We start from the raw sequence: 12,992 nt of genomic DNA on the forward strand, positions 1-12,992 counted from the left end.
CTTTGTTGCTCTTCTCTGGACACGCTCCAGAGCCTCAACATCCTTCTTGTGGTGAGGGGTCCAGAACTGAACACAGTACTCAAGGTGCGGTCTCACCAGTGCTGAGTACAGAGGGAGAATCACCTCCCTGGACCTGCTGGTGACCCCATTTCTGATACAAGCCAAGATGCCGTTGGCCTTCTTGGCCACCTGGGCACACTGCTGGCTCATGTTAAGTCGGCTGTCAACCAGCACCCCCAGGTCCTTCTCTTCCGTGCAGCTCTCCAGCCATTCTTCCCCCAGTCTGTAGCGCTGCATAGGGTTGTTGTGCCCCAAGTGCAGGACCCGGCATTTGGCCTTGTTAAACCTCATGCCATTGGTCTCGGCCCAGCAGTCCAGCCTGTTCAGATCCCTTTGCAGAGCTTCCCTACCCTCCAGCAGATCGACACTTCCTCCCAGCTTAGTGTCATCTGCAAACTTGCTGAGGGTGCACTCAATGCCTTCATCCAGGTCATTGATAAAGACATTGAACAGAGCTGGACCCAGTACTGAGCCCTGAGGAACTCCACTTGTGACTGGCCTCCAGCTGGAGTTAACTCCATTTACCACCACTCTCTGGGCCCGGCCATCCAACCAGTTTTCCACCCAGTGTGCGCCTGTCCAGTCCAGAGGCTGACAGTTTCTGCAGCAGAATGCTGTGAGAAACTGTGTCAAAGGCTTTACTGAAGTCCAAGAAGACTACATCCACAGCCTTTCCCCCATCCAGTAGTCGAGTGATTTTGTCATAGAAGGCGATCAGGTTAGTTTGGCAAGATCTGCCTTTTGTAAACCCATGTTGACTGGGCCTGATCACCCGGTTCTCTTGCATGTGCTTCATGATAGCACTCAAGATTACCTGTTCCATGACTTTCCCTGGCACTGAGGTGAGACTGACAGGCCTGTAGTTCCCCAGATCCTCTCTGCAACCCTTCCTGTATATGGGCACAACATCAGCCAGCCTCCAGTCTAGTGGAGCTTCCCCAGTCAGCCAGGACCTCTGGAAGATGATGGATAGGGCTTTGTAAAGGACATCCGCCAGCTCCTTCAATACTCTTGGGTGGATCCCATCCGGCCCCATAGACTTGTGGGCGTCTAGCTGGGCAAGCAAGTCTCTAACCGCCTCCTCTTGGATCATGGGAGCCTCAATCTGCCCCTCTAACTCTTGGCTTTGTAAACAGAAGGAACAACTTTCCTTGCTATTAAAAACTGAGGCGAAGAAGGCATTAAGTACCTCAGCCTTGTCCTTATCCCCTGTCACTGTTATTCCTTCTGCATCCAATAGAGACTGGATATTCTCCCTAGTCCTCCTTTTCCTGTTAATGTACTTGTAGAAAGACTTTTTGTTGTCTTTCACAGACTTAGCAAGTTTTAATTCTAGTTGGGCCTTGGCCCTCCTGATTTTTTCCCTGCATGATCTCACTTCGTCCCTGTAGTCCACCCAAGATGCCTGTCCTTTCCTCCAAAGCACATAGAGCTTCTTCTTATTATTGACACATCTTGAGATCTCCCTGCTCCACCAAGCTGGCTTTTCCCCCCGCCGGCTCCTTTTCCAGAACACAGGGATGGCCTGCTCTTGAGCTGCTAGTATTTCATTTTTCAAGAGCGCCCAACCCTCGTGGGCTCCCTTGCCCTGAAGGACTGTTTCCCATGGGACTTTGCTAATCAACCTTCTGAACAGTCCAAAGTCTGCCCTCTGGAAGTTTAATGTGACTGTTTTGCTAACCCCCTTCTTAATCCCACCTAGAACTGAAAACCCTATCATCTCATGATCGCTTAATCCCAGGCATCCTCCAACCGTCAAATCCCCAACAAGACCTTCTCTATTCACAAACAGCAGGTCTAGGAAGGCACCCTCCCTTGTTGGTTCGCTAACCAGTTGTGCAAGGAAGTTGTCTTCGATGCACTCCAGAAACCTCCTAGACTGTTTCCTTTCTGCTGTATTGTACTCCCAGCAGACATCCGGAAAGTTAAAGTCTCCCACAAGGACAAGAGGCAGAGATTTAGAGACTGTCCCCAGCTGTTTATAGAAGAGCTCATCAGCTGCTTCTTCCTGGCTGGATGGTCTGTAACAGACCCCTATCACAAAGTCCCCCTTCTTGTGGGCTCCTCTGATTTTAACCCATAGGCACTCGATCCCATCCTCACCGTAATCCAGTTCAAGAGTATCAAAGCACTCTTTAACATAGAGGGCTACCCTGCCTCCTTTCCTACCCTTCCTGTCCCGCCTGAAGAGTTTATATCCCAACATAGCTGTAGTCCAGTTATGTGAGTCATCCCACCACGTTTCTGTGATGGCAATGACATCATAGTCACCTTGCCCTACAACAGCTTCCAGCTCATCCTTCTTATTGCCCATGCTGCGTGCATTGGTGTAAATGCACTTCAGCTGGGCTGATGAACCTTCAGCCCTCGTAAAGGGAAGAGAGTTTATTCTCGACTGACTGGTCCTTGGAGTAACTAATTCCACAGACCCAGTTTCATCCTTACTGTCCCCACTTGTACTCGCCCTCACTTGCCCTGTTGTGGTGTACTGGTGGTCCTCTCCAGCACACCATTTCTCAGCCGACGGTTTCCCACTTCCAGGCTCATTCCCAACTAGCCTGGTCTCCTCCCCTTCCCCCTTCACATCTAGTTTAAAGCTCTATTTAAGAGCCTAACTAGATTTTTAGAAAGTACTTTAGTCCCCCTTGGAGACAAGTATGACCCATCCCTAGTAAGAAAACCTGGGGGTGGGTGGGTCACCCCATGATCAAAGAAGCCAAAGCCTCTCTCCTCACACCAGGCTCGGAGCCAGGCATTAATCATCTGTATGTTCCTGACCTCCTGTTCCATATTCCTTAGTATTGGGATAGAGCTAAACACCACTTGTGTTCCAGAGCCCTCCATCATCTTCCCTAAAGCCCTGAAGTCTCTTTTGATGGCTTTCAGCTTTCTGCGCTGTAAGTCATCATTACCTATTTGAAATACTAACAGGGGATAGTAATCCGTTTCCTTCACCAAGGAAGGGAGTTTTCTATTGATATCCCTCACTGATGCTCCCGGCAAGCAGCAGACTTCCCTGTGGAGCGGGTCCGGCCTGCAGATGGGACCCTCCATTCCTTTAAGAAGGGAATCCCCTAAGACGATCACTCTCCTCTTTTTCTTGACAGAGGATGTTTTTAGGGCCCTCCGAGGATGCTGGAGCCTAGGGAATGTTTCCAGGCTGTGGGGACCATCTCCTTCTTCCTCTGCTTCTTCCTGGGGGATAGGTTCCACCTGCAGTGTTTCATATTTATTTCTGAGGGCTACCTGGGGATTAGTTGTCCGGGTGGGGGGAGCAGGTTTCCTGCGCCGGACAGGAACTTGCTGCCATCCCCCATCTCTTGTTCCCCCTGCCTCACAGATTATAGGATCGAGCTGCTCCGCCACATTGGCTCCAGCAGCCTGCTGGGTTTGTGCGAGGGCACTGCTCCAAAGATCTATGTCCCTCTCACATTCCCTGATAGTCCTTAACCTGTTCACCTCCTCCCTCAGCTCTGCCACCATGTGAAGGAGTTCTGCGACTCGTGCACAGCTCCCACAAGTGTAGCGGTACCAGAGGCACGGGCTGGTGTGGGAGGGGGGCACTGCCTACAGCCCAGGGTCTGCGTGGCTGCATGGACCCACTGAGGCTCTGTCTGGGTGGCAGTATCCATCCTGCTCGCTGCAGCACCTGGAGCAGTTTTAATCTTCTGTCTGGTAGCCACCAGCCTCTCCCTGAGCCCTTCCTGCTCGCCCTGACCGCTCGAACTGCCGCTCAAACTGCCCCTTTGTAATAACGTGCCCCGCACCTCTTTGCCTCGCTCCTCTCAAACTGCCCCTTTGTAATAACGTGCCCCGCACCTCTTTGCCTCGCTCCTCTTCGCCGCGCTCCCAAGAGACCGTTTAAATCTCCCGCGGTAGCCGCCGGGACCGCCCCCTCCCGTCAGGCACCGCGCGGGACCGTCCGCTGCCACGTGTCAGGAGCCGAGCGCCGCCCGCCCCGCTCCCGTTTAGGTTTTCCTAGGCTTTTCCCGTCACAGGGAAGTGCCCCACCACCTCAGATGGCCACCCCACCGCAGTACTCACCGTCCTGCCGCTGGATGTCGCGGAAAAAGCGACAAAGAAAGCGAAAGAAAGAAGGAAGGAAGGAAGGAAGGAAGGAAGGAAGGAAGGAAGGAAGGAAGGAAGGAAGGAAGGAAGGAAGGAAGGAAGGAAGGAAGGAAGGAAGGAAGGAAGGAAGGAAAGGAAGGGAGGGAAGGAGGGAAGGAAGGAAGGAAGGAAGGAAGGAAGGGAGGGAGGGTACCCTTATGGCGCTGTGGTGTCCCATCAGTATGGTGCTCAGTCTGGTGGTAGAAGATTCTCCAATCCTCAACCTTGTTTCATCCCTATATGTGCTCAGGGTCATGCCTTGCTAATGCAATCATTTCACTAAATCTGTCCCTTATTTTCCCACCCAAACCATGCATCTATTCCGGCATGTTCAGCTGCTGACAGTTGTTTTATCCACCTATTGTCCAGCTCCTGGCAGATGTTTTAACTGATAGCTGTATCCACTATCAGAGTGGACCCTGCAAACCCATCCTGTTCAGCACTGCAGTCCACATGCAGTTGTCTGGGCAATGAGAACTTCAGGTTAGGTGTGATATTGAGACAGACCAATTCTTTCTGTGGCATACTAAAATCCTGAAAAGAATAACCTCCACAACGAGAGTAGTGTTTACAGATCTACCCAAGTGGCAGGGATGAAAGATTCTGGGTGGATTTTACTCGCACGTAATTATCAGTAAAAATCAGAACAAGGGCTCACAAAGATCACGATCAATCACAAAGGAGAGAACAGACACTATGCTATATAAACCATGGTTTCATGGTGTAATCATTTAAGCCAAGTGTCTCCATTTCTAGATTGCAAAGAATTGGTATACTTGGTTAAATTTCTATCCCAAATATAAAGCCTCAAAACTTCTTAACATCACAGTCATGTTTTTAAGATTGTCTCTTTCATAGTTTTCTCTGATTGATAGCTTATTTCTGTCCACATTGCCTACTAAACCATATTTGTGGTGCCTTGCTGAAAGCACGTCCTCTTTATGCACTTGAATTGCTACTAAGCAGGACAAGAAGGCGAATTATGAGATAGACTTCTCTTAAAACCTGAAGACTCCCAAAATCATTTGAAGGAAACTGTTAGGCAGACTAGAAACCTGAAAATTTGAGGAGGACAATAGGATTAAAAATTAAAACATCTTAGAATAATAGTAATGCTATAGCAAGTCAACATTGCAGTATTATACAGGCATGACAAAGTACTGCTATTTGGGCTGCCTAAATTAATTTCTGTACTGCCTCTAACACAAGAAAACAATTTAATTTAAAAAGCTATGGCACACAAAGAGAAACTTTTTGCAGTAAATGAAGTTTTGTGCACATCTGCCTCTCAGTCCCTTAAAATTCTGAATAGGAAATACCTTCCATTTCTGGCACCTGAATTCCCCTTTAAATGACATAGCCTAACTAAAACTCCTGAAATAAACCTATTTCTCCGTCAGAAGATAACTCAGTTGCATTCAAGATGCACCTGTATTTCATCACTAGTCCCATCAGTGTATGAACTAGATCTTAAAATCATTCCATCACATATTAGCTTGTTCTGTGAGAGCCCTAGAAAAACTAGTAGAAAGCAAAACAACTGCAGACAGACCCTTACTTTATGTGTAATTGACAGTTACTCTGAAGAAAACCATCTGTTTGTTTTGAAATGAACCATTAAAGCCAGTCTATGAAAACCTGATCGTGGGCTAAAGAGAATCTCCCATGACTACTGCAAAACAAATGTTGAAACTGTTCATGTCTGACAACTTCTTAGAGGAACCTCAGGTTCAGAATGTTTGAAATGCAAACCCATAAATCTGAATCTAGGGGCTTATACAATGCCAAGACTTCCTTTTCAGAGACATACACATGAAATTCAGCTACTGACTTTAATAGTTTGAAAATGAGAATCTAAACTAAGCCTTTGAAAATTACACAAATTTTGTTCAACAGAAATGAGATACTGATGATACTTTCTTCCACTTTTTTATTACCTTTATGGGACTTATCTTGAAATAAGAATATCTGAAAAACTGTATGCTTACATATATATGAGTATTATGGCTTCAATTAGAACTATCTAACTCATTTTATATAGAGAAATGTTAAAGAGGAGGGAAAAAAAGTCTTCACTCAAAGGTCTTCACTTGAATTACCGTTTAAATTACCTCCAACAAATAAGAACAAAAAGAATTGTTATCAAAATGATATTGATACTACTATTTGAAGTTTCTCTAATAATTCAGAAACCTTTAAGTGAAAGAGATTTTCATATATATACAGAGCATACTTTTTAAAAAATATTGCTCTGGGCTGTCAGACTCACATGTTTTAGTGGGTTTTGGTGTCAACTACCTCAAAATACATTTTAAGTGTTATTTCAGTGAAACAATCTCTTTTTAAGAATGTTGAGAATAAAACTCTAAGATGTAAGTAAACATTTCTTGAGGAAAGATTACATAACAATAAATCTTACTAACTCCAAGTAGAAATTCTTCATGAGAGAATTCCTAGTAACTTTGCAAAAGTCTAGGAATCAAAACAGTTGAAATAAAAATGAAAAGAGTTGAAATAAGACTCAAAAATGTTTATCTTATAACAGCCTTCCCCATGTAAAGTAGATAGCAGTGAGTACCTATCTTTGTTATAATGCATTGGGACTGTGGAAGCAACAAAAAAAAATCCACAAACAGAAAACAACAATTTGCTAAAGGAAGAAAGAACCATGCCTAAAAACTTCAAAGCCATGAAATAATTTATATTTATATAATCAGGATTTGATTGTGGAAGGCATATAGACGAAGAGTATATATGGCTGTAATTCCAGAGGAACACTATGAAAGGCTGCACCGAGTTCCCGGGGGGCTAGAAAAGCAGACCTCCAGTTTAGTCAAGTTCAGAGCTAAGCATCTAGCCTAACTATTAAACCAAGCACCTGAAAATGGGGTATAAACTGTAGCCATTTACAAATATGCTACCCTCTAAAACGATACAGAATGAAGGGCACTACAAAGGGATGCTGAAGCATGCTCTGAAGTCTGAATTACCTTTGTAATTGTTTATATACATATGGAGAGCATGAGACCTTAAAGAATGGCATCAGATAATGTTACTACAGAAACAAAGTTAACAGACAATTCTGTTTCTACCTGTGTTTGTAACACTTAGCAAAACCACAGTCATAACTCACATTGTAGTCAGTGCCTAAAGAAAGTCAAGATTTTTCTTTTTTTCATAAGATTTTTCTTTTTTTTCTGTATTAATGGACAAGTCCTCTGGAATGCAAGTTTTTCTCAAGGGCAACTGTATGTTTTGACACAACAATGTAAATAGGACAAAGTAGTGAAAACTCTCAGAAGTATCCGACTTAATACAGATGCGGGTAAAAGAAGTATGCTCCCTCTTAAAAACTGCCTTTTAACCCAGGCTATGGGATACCATGGTTTCAACTGCATGTACCACATTGGCAAAGCCACACATGCGTATTTTTATAATACCATAAACTACTTGTAGTGGAGAACCTAACGCTAAAAGAAGACATAAAATTGCATTTATTATAACTGTGAGGCATGTTACCACAAAAGTTAATGTGCCAGAAAAGCTATATGGATCAAAGAATGGATCAAAACCCTCTATTTTAATATGTGATACAAACCTACAAATTTGCTTTCTGAAACAGTCTGTCAAAAAAAAAAGAAGTTGAGGAAATGGAAGAAACAAAACCACATCTATATTTAACGTAGCTGACACTAACAGAAGCAACCTGAAAATCCCACTGGCTCTTTCCAAACCAAAAATCAAGACTCCCAACTTGCTCCCATATTTAGCAGCCTAAGGAAGGCATAGCCTAGAACAGAATGCAGAGGAAAACATCAATTTAGACCCAAAGAAGTAAAACTGTGAGGCCTTGAGCTGTTACTGGGTGCCCTGTACCCCCACCTACAGCCAAGGCTCCCTCAGGACAGGCTCCTGGAGTTGAGAAGGAGGTGGTTTTGCAGCCATTGGGTGAGAAATCTGTGTACCCTTGCACCTTTAGCCTGCAAATCATAAAAATATAAGGAGTGAAAGACATCTGGGAAGTTCCTTATGTTCGCTTACCATAGGGAATAATGCAAGGGAATATTTTTTGGTGCAATGGCACTATGGCTATAATGACTTCAGTACCATGGATATATATTTTTTTAAACTATGTATATTTTATGCACTTTGCCCATGCTGTAGCTGTACACAAACACCTGAGGAGGTAATTTTGAACTTGTTTGCTGCTTTAATTTCCACTTGGAACTGAAATCTAAAAAATGTCAATGCCAAACTAATAAAACCAAACTGTTAAAATTCCATTTTCTATTTACAGTGTATGAAGCCACTTAAAATATTTTTATAAGGGACAGTTATGGGAGACTACAGTTTTCTCTTTAAATTTGCTGACTGATAACAGCTCCTATCCCTAGATTTCCAGAGTGGACTTCAAATGAACCAAAATTTAACTACTACATATCAAACATGTATGGACAGTAAGTTTTCAAACTGTAAATAATAACTCAAGCTCCTTGTAATTCTCAGAATGAGGAGTACCTCATGTCTTTCTGTGGCTCTGTAATTTTTTAATTTTTCTTGGTAACAAATCTGTTAGATAAAATACCTTTACGAAAATACATGAATTAAAGTAATTTCCATCTCAGGTGACACATTTTAGTAGAATTAAACTAAGTCATTGTAAGTTAATACCTGTACTTTTAATAACTGAATCTTGTACTATCATCCCATGACACCAACCCAGCAGTTGTGTTACTTAAAAATATACTTAAAGAATAAGCTGGAACATCTCTTAAAGGGAGATTATGATGGTAACAAAGGCAGTTACAATGCAAAGGGGTTTGATGTTGAAGGATCTAAACAAAAAAAAAAAAAGAATGCCAAAGCAGAGGTCTGTCTGTGTGCTGTCTTCCAATTTTTAGTTTGTGCTAGCAGTGACTTTATCAGAATTACTGAGTTTATAAGGAGTATTTAAAAACAAAACCAAATATTTGCTAGTCACAGTACAGAAAAAAATCTGACATGTTTGTAAATACCTTCAGCTCACTGCAGAATACTCTTATCTTAAAACAGCTCTGGACAAATATAAACAAAAATCTGCAGTCACTGTACGGACTTGGAATAATAAATGTCAATTTAAATTTCATAACTAACTTAGTGAAAGCTACCTAATGTTAAGGAATTCAAGAGAGTAAGAACCACTTTTCTCACAAAACTAACTACTGGATAGTAATGAACCTTTCTACTCCTTCAGCTTGCGATTGGCCCTTCAGTTTGTGGACTCAGGAATAACAAACCTATACCAGCAAGTTACAAGAAGCAAAAAGGTTATGAGCAACAATTGAGTTGTGCGATTTGTATGTTGGATAAAAGTTAAACGCATGATATGTATGTTGTCTTTGTATTGTGTTTCCTGTTGAGTTAGCGCTTTAAGTTGTCCTCCTAGAGCATGTGTGCCTAGCACCCTAAACGAGATGATTGTTCCCAGAAAGCTCTTGCCTAAGTGATGGCAATAGAAACCAACAGCTCTGCTCAGGGGCACTGAAAGGTACAGTCATGTTTCTTTATACAACTCAGGAAGTCCAGACCTAAGAGAAAGAACATCACACATTTGAATGTGAAATAGATGCTTCCAGAAATCCTAACATTACTCCAGGCTGTCTGCTAACAAAATAAGTAGCATCCATGAAGACTCCACCCCAAACACCACAAAAATTGTCTTGCACTACTAATTTGAACATCAATGATGACAAAATGATTCCCTGTACATTCCTTTTTCCCCAGCATGCAAAAATACAGAACATGCACGCCCCTACTCATGCTTGATAGCATACAACCTGTACAACAGCAAGAAGTTGACTAAAGCAGTAGAATCTTAGAATCATAGAATTGTATTGGTTGGAAGAGACCTTAAAGATCATTTAGTACCAAACTCACTGCCATGAGCAGGGACATGTCTCACTAGATCAGGCTGCCCAAGGGCCCATCCAGCCTGGCCTTGAACATCTCCACAGATGAGGTAGCCACAAATTCCCTTGGCAACCTGTTCCAGTGTGTCATCACTCTCATAATGAAGAAATTCTTCCTGATGTCTAATCTAAATCTGTCCCTCTCCAGTTTATGCCCATTGTCCCTTGTCCTGTCACTACAAGCCCTGGTAAACAGTCCATCCCCAGCTTTCTTGTAGGCCCCTTTCAGATACTGGAAGGCTGGTCTAAGGTCTCTCTGGAGCCTTCCCTTCTCCAGGCTGAACAAGCCCAACTCTCTCAGCCTATCCTCCTATGGGAGGTGCTCCAGCCCTCTGATCATCCTTGTAGCCCTCCTCTGGACTGGTTCCAACAGCTCCATATCCTTCTTATGCTGAGGATTCCAAAACCAGACAAAATACTCCAGATGTACATAGACTGCTTTTGAAATGTACTCTCAGATCAGCTGAAAGCTAACTATAAAGGCAGGGTTTCCTACCTCCCAGAGTCCTGACATGCTAAAAAAAGAAATAGCTGTTTTTTCTCAGGTGAGGAATATTCTCTTTGAGAGAGACAGGTGTTTTGGGCCCCCATGTCCCCCAAGTATTAACCCAGAAACCCAGATACTGCACTCCCTTTGAGCACAGATTATATGATAGGAATAGCATCATTCTTAACATAACTGAATTGATTCTTTCCAAGTAGTTTAAACAGATTGTGAAGGACTAGTTCTGCCCTTGGCTTATGTAATCAAGAGAAGGAGAATATAAAAGACTTTCTGCTGTCCTAATGGTAGTATAAATAATAAACTCTGTGGATAGTCAAAAGAAGGAGAGGAGGAATAGAAGAATCCAGTGGTCAGGATTGTTTCATAATGTGAGGAAGTCTGAAGAGAGCATCTGAGAAAGCCAGAAAGATGCTGTCAGAATCACCACTTTTCCTGCTTCTAGAGGATTTCCATGTAACTATAGGTGACATAGTCTATCCTACAAGGTAATACTAAGTTGGGTTTTTTTCACCCCTCAATGACTGATTACATAATACATGACTAAATTCCTCCCCAGACGCTTAAGAAAAGCAGGGTTTAGTGGACATTTTATTACTTTATTACTTTGAGGGATATCCTGGTATGTGTATGTAAGAAATCTGAATGAAGTGGAGATTCAGTGCACCAAGGGTCAGATAAATGGATATTGATATTGATATTAATCTAGATTAAGTTTATTAAAAAAAAAAAAAAAGCTAAGCACATATTTACTTTAAGAAAATGTCTTGTGTAGGCAGATTGGTAAATAGCTTTATATGTTTTTATTAGGGTATTATGTCTGCATTTTCAAAGCATTTTTCCTCAAAGGTTTAACAAACCTCACTGGGCAGCAGTTCTTCATCTCTCTTTCTCTTCTGAGAGCATGGAATTGCAATGAGATGCCACTCTGATTTCAGATCAAGCTGTTGGCATTAGACTACTATAATTCCCAAGAAACATAGTGTTACCTGGTGGGCAGAAATTGGAGAACCTAACTTATTTCCTGTAGCTTGTTGATGAAAAAAAACGCACCCCAAAGACCTTTAAGCTCTGGAGGGGTTATCAATGATATTGTATCTGGAATATAAACAGCCTATCGAAAAATTTTTGGAGAACAAATCGATGAAATTATACATTGATGCATTTAACTGAAGTTTGAGTTTATGAATAACATTCTGCACAACAATACCACCTTCAAAAATTCTTAATAGTCATGCCAATAGCTTGCTTTTTCTAAGTTGGATTTTAGCCATATGTGCAAACAAATGAGTACCAACTCTATTCTCAGGCTCGACCTTATATGGTCAACAGCTGTAACCATAGTCCTTCACATCTGGTGCAGCCTCTCTTTCCTGCCTTGCTCACATTCTGCTTACCATTCCAGCCTCTGTTACTCTCTCATTTCACTCATGTTACAAGCCGTGTTCCCATCTAGCCTTCACAAATAACAACGTTGATTTAAAAACCAAAATTCACATTTTTACATTTAGATATGAAATAACACCCTTGGAATTGCATGGAAATGCACTCTTTGGCTTTATTTGTCTGTTCAGCACATGCTACATTACTTGTTTTCAAGTAATGAAACTAGCAAAAATTGTGTGATCTTTTTCTTCTCTATTCAGATCTGTACTCAAGACAATAAAACCACCACACTTCAATTCACAGTGGAGAATTTGTCTATATCTGTCATTGACTACTAATATATTATCAAGCTTTTGTAAGATTAACTTCACTTGAGGCAGGTTCAGTGTCTATGAAACTGAAAACAAATTTACAAAAGCAATTGGTATAAACTGCCATAATCTTTGATCTTAATTTGTGCCTTAATTAATTGTGTTTGTGTCTATAGCCTAGCACAGTATAGCCCTGCTCTTTGACAGAGCTTCAGGCGCTATAGTGTTAGAAATAAATGGTTACAGCTTCTACAGATTGTAGAAAGGCAGCTAAGAATTACAACACTTAAAAAAATGTAAAATCACCGGTTATATTGTGTACTGTTTTCTCATGAGCACAGGGTGAGCTGAAGGAGAAGAGCATCTGAGTCTTGGTACTCTGTTTTGTTTTTTTTTTTCTTTAGTTCTCATCTTTTCTACTGCAACACACACAATGTAATGGATTGGGAGTAGGCCCGAAGAGAAGGACTTAAGTGTGCTGGTGGATGAGAAACTCAACAAAAGTCAGCAATGAGCACTTGCAGTCGAGAAAGCCAACTGTAACCTGGACTGCATCCAAAGTGTAACCAACAGGTCAAGAGAGGTGAATCTGTTCCTCTACTCTGCTCTCATGAGAACTTACCTGGAGTTCTGCTTTCTGGAGTCCTCAGCACAGGAAGAACAGTGATCTGAGTAAGT

Source organism: Cuculus canorus, chromosome 4, assembly GCF_017976375.1.
Source record: "Cuculus canorus isolate bCucCan1 chromosome 4, bCucCan1.pri, whole genome shotgun sequence".
Taxonomy (NCBI): Eukaryota; Metazoa; Chordata; class Aves; order Cuculiformes; family Cuculidae; genus Cuculus; species Cuculus canorus.